A 14,982-nucleotide genomic window follows, 5' to 3' on the forward strand; every position below is an offset into this window, starting at 1 on the left:
CTTTTTCTTATTCCGTGGACCACATACAATGCAGCTATAAGAATCGGGGGAGAAAGTTCAATACACTGGAAGTAAAACGTCTCAGCGGTTTGAGGTGGGATAACAATCCTTATCAGAAACAAACAAAAAAAAAAAACTTAGATGAGTTGAAGAAAACGTTAAACTCTGCTGCCATTGTGAATGAGCAAAAACAGTAAATATCAATGATGTTAGCTGTAATTCCATCTCCCCATGAATCTGGTTTCAGGAAACAACACAGCACAACGACTGCTTCGCTGAAGGTTTTTAATGACATTGTTGAAGAATTGGATGCTAAGGATTACTGTGCTGCACTTGTCTAAAGCTTTTGACATTGTGGATCATGACATCTTGTCACAAGCTCTCAGAAATTGGTTCTCTATCTTTCAGATCGGAGGCAATGTGTTCAACATAATGGTATTTCCTCCAGTTATTTAAGTCAACAATGGTGTACCACAAGGCTCAGTCTTAGGACCCACCCTCATTACAATCTACATAGGTAACGTAGGTCAGAGCATCCTTGATGCTTCCTTACACTTCTATGCTGATGATACAGTTGTTTAGTGTCGAGCTAAAACAGTTGTTAAGGCTTTCCAGCTTTTGCAATCTGCTTTCGACATCATCCATTCAGATTTGTTCCATCTCAAACTGGTGCTAAACGCAGATAAAACCAAAGGGATGCTTTTTTTCAAACAGGAAGTCGGTCCCAGCAGTTCTTCCTTTGATTTTATCTTCAAATGGTGTCCCTAAACATTTATTTTCCAAGCTAAACGTTTAATTTCCAAAATAAATATTTAATTTGCTAATTAAATACAATATTTAACTTGCAACCTAAATATTTAGCTTGCAAGTAAAATATTTAGGTCAGAGTTAAATATGTAGTTAGCAAATTAAAAATTTAGTTTAGGAATTAAATGTTTAGCTTAGAAATTAAATGTTTAGTTTTGAAAACAAATATTTAGCTTTGTAAATACAAAATATTTATTATACACCTGTATAATTTACTAAATATTTAACTTGCAAGTTAAATATTTAGTTAGTAAACTAAATATTTAGGTATAAATAAAATATTTAATTTCCAAGCTAAATATTTATTGTTCAAGCTAAATATTTAATTTCCAAATTAAACATGTAATTTCTAAACAAATTTTTTTTAATTTGGTAACTAAATATTTATCTCAGACCTAAACATTTATTTTCCAAGCTAACCATTTAATTTCCTAAATAAATATTTAATGTGCTAACTAAATACAGTATTTAACTTGCAACCTAAATATTTAGCTTGCAAGTTAAATATTTAGGTCAGAAATAAATAGTTAGCAAATTTAAAAACAGTTTAGAAATTAAATGGTTAGTTTTGAAAACAAATATTTAGCTTGGGAATTAAATATTAAATTTACACCTCTTAGTTTACTAACTAAATATTTTACTTGCATGTTAAGTATTTCACTTGTAAACTAAATATTTAGCTTGTAAATTAAATATTTAGTTCCTATTTATCCTAATGTATCCTAATATTTTGTTAATTTAGTTAGTTTGGAACTAGGACATTTACTGTATAAATGTATGAATAATATGGTGAAAATTTGACTTTGGGAGAAAAAAACTATACATTTTGTCTTATTAAAAGCTAAATAAACCAAAATACTGCTGTTAATTTTTGACCGTGTAACTTTACAAACTGCACCCCTTACTTCAAGGTTAGAGCAAAGTCCTCGTTTCTCATTTGATGTCGGTTGAAAACTTTGGGATGAAAGGCTGCATGTGACATGCATTCTGTCAGAGAAGTGTCTCGTTCAAAGTGGAACATGTGATTTTAGTTTTGATCTCATTTGTCTAGTTTGACTTTAGTCTTGCGCAGTTGATTGTCTGTCTTCTTCTCCCTCTGCTGTTAGAACTTCAACATTTTCTCCCTCTCCTTCCACTCCTCCTCTTTCCACTCCTTTCTCCTTCTACACTGCCTCTCGAGTTACGATTCCTGGGGGGCTTCTTGCTCTGAGGTCTGTGTGGGGTGGGGAGGTGGAAGTGTGTGTATGTGTGTGTGTCCCTCTGTCCCTGCCTCCTGGTAGCGAGGAGCCACCCAGCAGCCGGGCTGTGATTGGGCAGAGGAGTGGGCTCCTCCACGCAGCGTGGTGCTGACTTCTCCGGGACGTGTTTCAACAGATGGTCGAGGTTAGAGTGTGTCATCACATCGGAGAGAGGATTAGAGGAGAGAGGTTGTCTTCCAGGAGCTGTGTGGTCCCCCTCCTTTCCCCTCCTCGCGCGCTCTTGAAACTCAAATCCCTGCGTCAAGACGCAAACCTCTGCGCAAAGGAAGGAGGATAAACCTGAGAGGAGTCCAGCTCTCTCTGCTTTGCTGCCTTCCAGGTACTTTTCTACTTTAATCCTCTCTGTTTGTTTGTTTCACATGATTCATAAAATATGTGCAGCAAATGTCTGCTTCAGTTCACTCACAAGTCTGCAGGTCTGTGCTGCAGCTCCCTGCGTGTGTGTGTGTGTGTGTGTGTGTGTGAATGTGTGTGTGTGTGTGTGTGTGTGCAGGATTCCAGTTTTCTCTCTGAATGACAGGAATTCCCTCAGTCCCAAATTCCTCCTTCTCAGGGGATTAGAGGGCAGCACATTCCATTAATGTCATTTTTTTCCCCTCCTCAGTGCAAAACCAATCACCTGTTAATGTTCACTTCTCTGAATTTACAATCAAAAAGTGAACTTTTGAACACATAAGGAAAGTTTGTTGTCATGTCCTACAATGCATATGGGTAAAACAACAGATGAAGCTCATAACAAATCCATATCTTTAAACCTTGTGTGTGCGCCAACTACCCCCCCCCCCCCCGCTTCACCCCTGATAAGTTTTTTTTAATAACTTATTCAGAGCACACTGTCTGGCAGATTGTGTCAGCAAACGCTTAATGGATGAGCTGCTGAGGAGCGTTTTCTGCACAAACTGTCAAAGGTAAGCAGAGAGGCAGAGACCTTGAGAACGCACACCTTCCTTTATCCATTTAAGACAAGTCAAGTGAGACGGGTCAGTTACCAGTGAAGTGGGAATATGATGTATAGGACTGATACTCGGCTGCGGGCGCTGTGCATGGAGCTTGTAAATGGAGATTGTGCAGCTGTGAAAGGGGTGAAAGCTGCTGCTGTGTGAATGTGTGTTTACTTTGGTAAACCACCCGTAGGTACACTTAACTCCTTGTTACTTGAAGTCTTTAACAGCTCCACCAGTTCAGACTCCCTGCAAAGGCTGGGAGATAAGTTCGTGCAAAGATTTCCCAAAATCAAGGCTAGCATTCCTTGAAGGATGGTATATCGCCTGCCTTTGCATGCCAGTTGCAGACTCAGATTATGCTGAGAAATCACAGATATAAAGTAACGGTCACGCCGTACGCTGCGTGATCTCTCATGCACACCCTCCTTTTTATCTTAGTAAAACAGATTGAGGTGTAGCCATCTTGATTTGTAGTAATAAAACCATTAAATTTGCCATTAGTTACTTTCAATTGTGGTACATTGGATATTTTGCCAACAGACAAACTGTTCATGCAAAGAATTTGTGCACCGTTGAGCTCAAAGTGTTGAGGATGATGCTCGGCTACTCAAAAATTGAGCTCGGGATGGTTAAAACCGGATGAGTTACAGCCATTTTTGCAATTACTGACAACCCTTTGCTGTGACAGGCGTCTTGCATTGGATTGTCCCCGAAAGTTGATGAATAATTTCTGAACGTTTCATTAAAACCTGTTCAATGGTTCATGACGCTTAATAAAACAGAGAAACACAGACACGGGTAAAAACAATATCACAATATCAGAATTATGGGTTCCATTCAAAGCTGACTTCTTGTACCTGGCACAATTACTTTAAAACAGCTGGCTTATTATCAATACACTGTGTGCATTCCAAGTATGGAGAACGCTGGAGAGCATAGTTCAGATGTTCATCCGGGACAAATTTGATCTACAAATCCAACACTCGGCGGCTGTTTTAAACATCGTCTGGTTTTAATGACTAATTAAGGCGAGGGCACGAAGAAGCAGCTTCGGAGTGTTTTTAAAGCGAGCTCAGAGATCGATCCTTTAAACGAGCTTTAGCTCCTTTACGTTGCAAACGAGAGCACGAGCAGCTGCTGCACATAATTAGATTTCGGTGGGGATACGTGCTTGCCAAGACAAATGTTCCAGTAGCAGCTTAGCTGTCATTCAGCTCTAGTTAAGACTGTGCGTGTTTGTGTCCCATGTTACTGTGAAGTTTATAAAGTGAAGGAACTGGTTCGTGCGATAAGGCTGCAAAGTGTCCGAGCGCAAAGAGTTGGCAGCGTTCACAGTTTTAACAGTATGGATCGCTTAATGAAGAGAATCCGACTCTCAAACATGGAACAAAACTATACATCTCATCATCTAATGAAGAAAATTCAAAGGACTGATTCTTACTAAAGATGCCAAATGCATGATATGAATACTTTCATGGATACAAGTAGTTGTACACCATCAAATGTGAAAGGGTAATAAGGTTTCTATGTTTGTTTTCTTTGTGTGTACCTTTGACAAAATATGTCCTAAACCATTGGACAGATTTTAATAAAATTCCAAGTAATCACTGACATCTACAACTGAATAACATTTAGAATCAATTTATTCAAGGTGGCTGCCACAGCTGAGTAACTTGCACACACACAAAAAAAGGCTTTATAGGTACTGGTGATGCGTATTTCAAATGGTAGACGTTTGGTTTTATAATTTGTAACACCCCTCACCCCACCATTTCCTGTTCTTTATTCTCTTAGATAATACAGGAAACAATGCTAAGTACCCTGAGTTTGTGTGTTCTCGTGTATGCGAGAATGTTAAGAAAAGATTTCCTAAACCACCTTCCTTTCTTCTGGCACTTTGTTTATCTCCTCAGCATAATGATAGCGTTCCTCGTCCCCGCCTGATTGCAGAGTAGCTCTGAAGTAGATTGCACTGTCTTTATCACTGCAAATGACCAGTATTTGAAGAGTGAGCGCTTGGCATGCTTTTATTTGTGTGGGATCAAAACTTTCTGTCTTTAGATGAGTCAAGACACTTTCTCAGTTTCCTCGTTGACCTCGCACATCAAAGAGCTGGAGTTTCGTCCTGCCTGGCGCAGATCAGCTCTTAAAAATGTGACTGCTGAGGAGATACTTTCATGAGTTGGTCATGCATATCTGGATCTGCTGAAGGCACATGCTATGCGGATCTATTTTGAGGTATTTTAGAGCTCACAATAGCTCCCCGGTGTGTTTGTTTAACCTGTCATCTGAGTGAGAAAGGTCAGGGCATGTAAGTGTTTCATCCAACCCATTTTTAGAAGGTATCTCTAGTCTTCTAGCCTCTGATCCAGCAATAGTTTTACTGTTTGGAATGGCTTTGCTTCTAGTTTTTATTGCCTGACGCCATGAAAGGCAAACAATCATCTAATTGCCAGTGTGTGTGTGCATGTGTGTTCCTTTCTTTTTTTTTTTTACTACCTCTGTTACTACCTCCTTACATTGGTTCTGTATACTTGCCTTGTACTGTAGTTATTCTCTGATACGTTTTATTGTTTGTCTATCATTGTGTTGTGACTTGAAGCAGCTGGCAACTTCTGAATTTCTTTTAGGATAATAAAGTCTTGTCTATCTGTTAGCAAACTAGCTCATTTCAGGTCTCTCTTGTAAATGAGTTCTCGTGGCTCAATGGGACTAACCTGTTTAAATAAAGGTTGAATTAATGAAACACTAGGGGTATTTTCATTAAACTTTCAGGAAGTAATCACTGAATGTACATTTACAACTTATTAACCTTTGGGGTCTGCCTGGTTCAAGATGGCCACCACAGCTCATCATGCGTAGCAAACATATAAAAGATTATAACTCGGTCAATTTTACAAATGTTGAGCTAAATTTTAATGCGGTAGTAGCTGAGTTGTCCCCAACACATACTTTGAGTAAAGGCCCTGCATAGTCCATTCATCCATTCATCCATCTGTCAATTATCTTTACTTGCTTCTTCCTTTTCAGGTTGCGGTGGTCACTGGTGCCCATGTCCAGCCATCGCTGTGAAAGGTGGGGTTCAGCTCTCATTGACGTAGCTGCGTGACGAACATCGCATCATTTTGTTCTCAGAGTAGCTTTGTCCGCCCCTTCTCGACAAAAGGCCCAGGCCAAACTTTCATGCACAGGGGTGTGCACAAAGTATTGTGCGATTGGTCATAGATTGGTGGGCATGTTTGTTAATGCGTTGGACATTTTAATTCGTGTGATTCTTCAAGACACGCCTAGAGTCAAATAGACAAAAACTCCTGGATTGGAGATTTCACATAAACATTGTGCACGGAGGAGTCTGTCTGTGGAAAAGTGTTACACTTTTTTACGACCGATTTGTGGCCAAACAACAGATGCGGGGGCAGAGTGGAGACCCTGGTGGGAAGAAACCTGTGCTGTATACTGCAACAAGAGGGGCTTCCCAAGAGTTCTGCCCTGTGAGTCTCGTGGACTATGAAAGCTGTGTATACATGTGATCATGAGTTGACTATCCGACTTCCAATGGAGTATGCTGTGCCCCTTAGCAGATCAAGCAAGAACTTTAAAAGTTCTAAAATGTAGCAAAGTTTAGGATTTTTGAATCCATACAACAGCACATACAAACCCTAACCAGTTAAGATAACTATATAATCTATATTGCTAGGGATGTATGATTACTCATTTGGAATTAAAAAAGGTAAAGTTAGAACGAGACCAAAATACGTTTGCGATGTCCAGCACAGTTTTTGTTCAGTACATGCTGCATGGGCACAAGTAGGAGAAAAGGTCAAGAGGGTTAGGGATAAGATAATGAAGAGGGCAAAATGAGTGAGGGAGGTGTGAAACTGTGACCACAAGGCAAAAAAGTAAAAGATTTTAAAGAGGACAGAAAACATCAGTGATATTGCCACAATCTGAGGCACTCCCACAAGTGCTTCATCTTGAAACAAACAGAAACAAGCATAATCTCCTTTTGACATGTACATGTATAAAAGAGAAAGCTAGAAAAGCAATACACACACTTTCCAAAAGCTCTGCCCTCCACCTCCTAGAGGGCTGGACTGTCCTTGCTTTGTCGTGTCTCTTGTCCAGTAATCCCCTCCCTAGGGAGAGACAATCTGTTTTAGATTTAAAAGAGAAAAGTAACTGGCCTGTATCGCGTACAATTAAGCAGCCGTCGGACTGCGCCGGCACAACTTTGGAGGGAGAAGTGCTGCCACTGGTGGGCCGTCCCTTTCATCTGCCGCTCCTACAGAATGGAGATAATGGGGGGTGGGATGGAAGGTAGGGGTGAGAATGGATGGAGACGGCGAGGGTGAGGAGAGAATGAATGTTTCCTCGCCCTTCCATCTCGCTCCACATCTCAACTAATAGAGGCCAGCGTGTGTTTGTTTCAGCTCCTCTGCTCCCTTTCTTTCCATCTCCCCCTGGAGCGAACAAACACATTCAGCCTCTGCCAGCGCTCCCCTCTTCAGCCCGCGTTGGTCTTAGGGAACATGCACAAGTGCTCAGAAGTGTGGACCAGGCCATGTGCTTCTGCTTGCCTCCAGACCTGTTTGTCCTCACTTCATCATGTGGAAGTAGACCAACTACTTTCTGTTTACATCGAGAAAGTCTTGCAGTACAGTACTCATTATCTCCAACCACCCGAGGCGAAAGGTGATCATGCTTCTACCCATGTTGGCGTGTCTTGTCATTCTCTTAGCAATTTATCTCATAAACCAGTGGACTTATTTTAATTAAACTTTCAAAATTATTTCAATCTACAAATACAAAGGTTTGGAAGTCAACCGCATTCCCGCTAGTTAATTGACCTTCGCAAACACAAAAATGGCAACAACTTAACCAATTTTACAGATATAATGCCAAAATTTGGTGTGATGGTAGCTGAGAACCATTCCAAACATATACTTTGAGTGCTGACATAATGTAAAGCGGCATTTCTAAAGTTTGCCCAAAACTCTGGCACGAAAGGCGACAAACAATATGTATTCATCATTACAATCAAAATGCTAATACTGGTTGCTATCTTTAAATTAGTGTTGAATTAATGCATGAACTCAATGGATTTTTCTTACTCTTAAATGTAATGGAATGGAAGAGTTTTAAAGGGTAAGACTCTAGTTTTATGGTTTCAAGACATTGGACAGATACTGTTCAAAATATTTTACCATCCACAAAGACCTGTAATTTTTGCCAGTCAGTACAAATTAAATGGAATTACAAATAATGTTACTGCATGCTTTGGAAAGCCACACACAAAGCTAGAGGCAATGGAAAGGTGAGCTCCCTGTGTACAAATTACAGGCAACGTGTCTGTCTGTGCACAAGTCTGACTGATACTCTTCCTGACTGTTTGAGTGACTGCTACACACTCAGAGTACATGATATCCAGATCCACTTGTACTTAAGCGCCCACAGGCATGGAGAGAAGGGAGTGTCGAGCAGGCACAGGTGCAATCAGACAAATATACATTTTTATGAGTGGTATCGTGTTTGTGTGGCATGGTCATGGAGGAGTTTGTTTGTGGCATCTAAGGTCATAAACAGCTCAGCTCTCATGATCTATGTTAGTCTATGGTTCCTGGAGAATATGCCTACACATGTTATGCATATTTTTTGGATAGCGTTGGTTTCCTATGTCAGCAGCAGTCCTACATTTGTCTGAAGCTTGCTGACTAAGACTTGATTTGGATTGTGCTATGTTTTGGGGACTTTTATGCAAAATATCTCTATTTTCATCATGTGTTATGGGTTTTAAACCAGTTATGGGTTTTATTTTTAACTTACAGTGTGTTGTTTAACATTTAGTACAACATATTGGTCAGGTTATGAGGCAACAGGTCCAGGAAGGATATCCCTGCCCCTAAGGGTCGTCCAGATCAGGTGCCTGAGTCAGGCTTTTGATATGAAAAAGCAGCTCAGCTCCTCTCAGTTGATTATGTCTCTCACCCTATATTTAAGGCTGAGCTCGACCACCCTATGGAGGAAGCTGTCTGGGATCTTGTTTTTCTACTCACAATCCCAGACTCCGGTATGTGCTGGAATGTAGATCTATCCATTCATTTTCTGCTGCTTATTTGTGGTCAGGTCATTGAGGCAACAGCAATATTTTCCAGCTCCTCGTGGGAGATTCTAAGGCAATCCAAGGTCAGAAGGGATACATTATATTTCCAGTGAGTTCTGGGTCTGCCCCTGGGTCTTCTATCAATGAGACATTTTGCTGGAAACCTCCAGAGGGAGGTTTGACCACCTCATGACCAGTTAAAACAAGTTTGTATTGTTTCTAGGATATTGTTCAAGGGTATGTTTTTCAATAAAATAAGATTGAAAAATTGAAGGTGCATTGTGACCTTATAACACTTGACAGCGTCGCTTATAAAACAAAATCGGTATCGGACAAAATCAGAATCAGCAGGTCAGACATTTTAGAAATCGGTGATTGGCCAGAAAACTGCAATCGGTGCACCCCTAATCCTAATCACATGCCCAAACTACTTTAGCTGACTCTTTTTGATGCAGAGGAGCAGCGGCTCTATTCCAAGCTCCGGATGATCAAGCTTCCTCTTTTTTTCTAACGCTGAGTCAGACTCATGACCATATGAGGGATGGAACATAAATGGATCAGTACATTGCGATCTTCTCTACCATAATTTGTAAATAAGATACCCAACCACTTGAGGCAGAGACTCACCCCTGACCAGGAGCATTCCACTTGCTGTAAGGTAGGACCCTTGTCTTCAGGGTTAGGAGCTGACTGTTCTCCTGGGTGCTACACACAGGACGACCAGTTCAGTGCACTCTGAAAGCCATGCTTTATGGATCCAACACCTTTTCAAAAATCCAAACTATCTCTTTTAGTGCAAGCCTTTCACTCTGAGATTTCTAGCTTGTTGCCCTTTATTGTTGGAGGTTGGGGTAACATCCTTTTAAAATTGTTTCTTGAAGATTTTATGTCCATGGTAATGAAAAGCATAATTTGAGTACAGCTGATATCATCAAATAATAATAATAATAATAATAATAATAAAAACATCCATCAGCTTTGATGAACTAGTTTTCTATAAATTGCTTTAATTTGTTTTACCACATTGATGATTTTATGGAAATAAGTACCTACCGGTAAATCAGTTTTTTCTTCAAAGTTGCCTCAGACATGTACATTTGAATTTTCCATTTTACTTTATAAATAATTATTTTCCCTTTTGCTCATTCTCTCACCTATCTGCTCCTGTTCACGTTGTATCACCCTTGTCTTCACCCTTTAATATATTAAATATGCTTTTCCACTTTAAGGACAAGCCTCCAGCTGTGTCAGGATCCTTTGATTGATTCAGTGATGTTGAAATCAGGGTCATTTGTGGGAACTTTAAAGTCTCTTGAAGGTCTTTTTGTCACCAAACAAGACAATGATGCCTTTTGTTCTCCAAAGTTAAACATATATTAACTTGTAATTTCTAACTTTCTACCAAAGCCTTGAACATATTGAACGACTGGCTGATTCCAGTCTTGCATCTCGACACTAAGCTCAATTTGTCAGTGTCAGCCGCATGACCCTTTCACTTAAAAATGCGAAAAACCTGAACAAAGCTCTTCCCTGGTTCAGTTTAAATACACACCCCTTAGTGGCCAGGGAGAACACACACACACATACACAGAAAAATAAATATAATTCCCTTTATGTCTAGTTGACCTGCTATTTTTTTCTTCTTTTCTTGCAGCTCTTACAATTTCCAACAAGCCGCCCGATGGTCCACACGTCATGTTCACTGTGAAGAACTTTAAAACCAGGATTCATTTAATTACACATAAAGATGCAATCATCATATTGATGGGGTGGCCTGCCAGTTTTGGCACTACAAAGAGTCTCTTTCCATGTCTGAAAGTAACATGAGGGGTTTTACTTATGCCTCAGGTTCACGTTTCACTCAATTGCGGTCATTCTTCTTCATTAAAGTGGCCTACGTTGCACCATGAACGCACATTCAATAGACCTTAAGCCTAAAGTTTTCGATTTTTGATCATGAAAGGATTGAACCTGTCAAACTGAAGTGTTGTGTAGACATACATGCACTGGAACAGAGAGCTAGTGGTCTCTCCTTACCACCATATACTTAAGACTAGAGCTTTGCAAGTGATTTTAAACCAGTTTGATTTTAAAAAAATCCAGTGAACAAGAGTCTGAAAACACCAGTTTTGAGTTTAACACATGCTTTTCCTGCAGCCAAATGACTTCACAGAGACGGAGCTTTCGTTTAGTCAATTTGTGTGAGTAACAGGCAAGCCTTGGTGGGTACAGTGTGCTTACCCCTGGCTTGCTGGGCACAGTTGGGTCCTGACACAAGCCGTCCTCAGTGTGAAACTCCCACACCAGCGTTCATGGCAGCAGACCAGCTGAATTGCTTCAGATTACAGAAATATTTGGACGAATTGCTACATTAATTTAACACCTTGCTAAAACAATTTATCCTCTATGAAATGCAGGGGGGAGCAATTAGACCCAACTCGGGGGAAATAAACTACCAAGTCTGAGGCGAAAATGGAATTTAAATAATGGAATTTAAACATTTATTCCGTCCTTTCTGCCATTTAAACTGGATGGGTCAAAAGAGCTGAACTGAGTAAGTGGGGATTTAGGGTGATTTAAAATACCTATTGAGCGTAAAAGCAAAGTCCTTTTAAAAATGACTGATTTACTTTAGAGGAGCATCTGGTTTGGGTTTGACCTGCATTTTGTTTTGAGAGCATGAACTTTCTTAGCTTCAAAATACGTATTAACTTGAGCAGCATCCTGTTCTGTGGGCAGACGTTGGTCAAACATGCCGCTTTAAAGCCTTCGTGGGAGTAATCTGTGACTTTACGTGAGAACTCTTTTATGTTTTTTCTGCTGTTTTTCAATGACAGCTGATAAATGTACAGCCTGTCACTGCTGACTGCACACAAACTGAGCCAGATGTAGCGTGTTTGACATCTCTGACATGAAAATACTGACCGATCGCAGCCAGACTTTCACAAGACTTTATAGGACTCCTTTCAGGTTATTTTTTCCTTTTCTTTCACACATTTCCCCTTTCAACCCCGGTTTGTGGCTAGCCTTTGGTTACTTGGGTTAGGTTAAACAAGCCACCTTCAAAGCCATATCACCACCGGGGTTGGAAGAGGGTCAGGGCACAGCAGAGTGTGTGGTTTGAGGCCCTAACTAGAGGGCAGAGCTGCCAGCCTGCCAAGGATTGCTGCCCTGCATGGTTATACAACCAGCAGCTCTGTATTATGTTCATCTTTTCTCGGCGCAACAAGCACAGCTGTTTGCATAAGCATACCAAATTAATGCACAATGCTTCCCTTGCAGAGTGAGTTCTACTACTTTCCATTAATAATGTAAAAAACTTTATTTCTCATATGAAAGTAAAGATTAGTAGGGTGTTGAAGTGTGCTAAAATGTCATAACGTTGATAGTCAAAAATCTGAGAATTGCACATCTTTTATTCATCTGGCAGCTGCGCATCTGAAAACACCAGTGATCTTTTTGTTTCAGTCATTTGAACCCCTAGCTAGGCCTGTCACGATCACAAATTTTGATGGGCGATTAATTGTCTCAGAAATTGTGATAAACGATAATGTTGTTTGAAATTTAACAATAGTTAATTGTCAAATTTTAAAAGAAATGTTGATTTGTTTGGAGTGTAGTACCTTTCTTGACCACCTGATGACAGTATAAAACTGTTTGAACCAAAGGAGCAGCGTGTCTCTTTAAGACAAATGGGAGGGAGGGACCTTGACGTGACATGGGCTGACATGGTGAAATGGCGGACGCTCGGTGATTTGAGCTCTTTAGCATTTTTCACACAAAGCTATTAATTAAAAAAAATCATTAAACAAGTTCTCCGATTCTTTTTGCAGAGAAAAACAACTTTTTACATGAAGGCACGGGTTTCAACCGTGAATTCTGGAGCTCGACAAGACGGAGGTTTATTTCCCCGAGGTCGGCCTGTTAGCTTAGCTCGTAACTTCTTAGCTTAGCTGCTTTTAACGATCCAATAACGTGAATTTGGACAGTCAAAACAGATTTTAAAGAGAAAGGGAGGAGTCAGTGAAGAGCACCGGAGTTGAGCCTTGTCTTCAGTAGAAAGAGAGAGACCTGAAGAAACGATAAAGCCGGTAAATGAAAATGAGATCAATAATTTTCATTCATCATTTATCGCGACAGGCTTGCCCCTAGCCCTTTTTACGTTCCTCCCTCTCTGCCTCCAGTTTCTTCTAGGAACTTACAGAAGATGAGTACAGTCTGGGCCTCATTTAAAGTGTCATTACTGCTAATCCACTGAAACAAGGAGGAAGTAGAAACAATGTGCTCTCTAGTCCACGGTGCTGTCCAGGAATAAAGGCCTCTTGTCTTGTCTGTTCCACAGATGTATAGTAATGTACTTGTTTCCATGCTGGAAGAGCTAAATAAATGACCCATTAAACATTATTCTGAGCTTTAATAAGGGTTTTGGGAAAGTTCAAAATGAATATTGATTGTTTGAAACTGGCAATAAAAAGATTCAGAAGCCAGCTACATAATAGGGCTCAGATTTTCCAGTATTCGCTAATGTTTTGAGTCTGCAGCAACTGAAGTGCCTGTTGGTACTGAACACACTGAAGTGTGTGCGAAGCCGGGATAGATTGGGTTCCTCTGTTGCTACTTGCCATCCCTTAGGGTGCTTGAATCTTTCCGGACCAACACTGAATGTGTTTGAACACACACAAATATGGTTCGTTTAATCATTTGCAGTTAATCTCGAGAAGCAGCAGAGGTTAAGGAGTTAATTTAATACCCACAAGTTATAAAATTGTATCTTGATGTTCAGGTTTACATTTAATTCGGCATTTGTTTTACATCCCGTTTTATTTTGAAAGTCTTACCCCCTTGTCTTTCTTTCTATTTTTTCTCACCTGAGTATTGATTGCCTACCAGCTGTTCTTAATTTATCATTTACTCTCAGTATGCATCATTATGGATTTTCCTTGTTTTAAGTCAAACCCTTGAGCTGTTGCTGTCATCGTTTTCTTGTAGTCCTGCCAGGTTTGTTCTTGTGTTTGTTTATCCTTCCTTCTTTGGCAGAGCCTTTGGTTTTACTCTGCAATAATTAAAAATTTGTGTAAGCTCATTGCTTGCCAGCCTTAGTTCTGCATCCTCTCCCTCATTGTGACAGTATTATCCTAATCTTTCTTCAAATCACTTCTCATTGTTTGGATGTTGGAAAATGATAGGTTCCATTATGCAAGCTGCAAAACTAGCCAAATATTAGCTGCTCATATATCATTGATGATTTATTTCGCTATACTGGTCATGTGACTTTGTGTGGAAAGTGGATCAGGAGAAACTAAGTTGGGAGGAAAAAATAGCCAGAGTCACTTTGCCTGCTGCCAGCCTCATGCCTTTGGTTGATCCATGTGGCATTTAATTAGCATGGCCATCTCAGTCATTTTGAACAGTTCATCAATTGAGTCCACTGTAGTTAAGCACATAAGCAGCACAAGGTTTGAATCAAGACACAACAATGAACTTACTTTGAGTGGCAAGAAAAGGCTATTGCTTGAAATCATTGGCATGTAAAATTGAATTTGTGCTGGGCGCTAAGATTACGCTCCCGGGCCGACTGGCTTACAGCTGATTTCAGGTCTTTCACAGCTTGACCAAAAAGAGCCTTGACTTTTTCCTGGGGATGAGTTTATTGTTTCTGGGAAGCCTTCCCGTTCACGTGGGAGGACTTAAACCCACACGGGGTGAGATATTGTTTTTGTGGAGGGGAGAAGGCCCATTTGTGACTATCATTGTAGTGTCTGCGTGGCACCACATGTTTGCGGGGTAGTCTGTGTTGCACGTTGAAGGTTCTGTCCACGCCACAGCAGAGGGGTGTTTGTCCAAATGGCGCCAATGTTTGCACAGGGCTGTC

Source organism: Nematolebias whitei, chromosome 20, assembly GCF_014905685.2.
Source record: "Nematolebias whitei isolate Nwh7 chromosome 20, NemWhi1, whole genome shotgun sequence".
In the NCBI taxonomy this organism is placed as follows: Eukaryota; Metazoa; Chordata; class Actinopteri; order Cyprinodontiformes; family Rivulidae; genus Nematolebias; species Nematolebias whitei.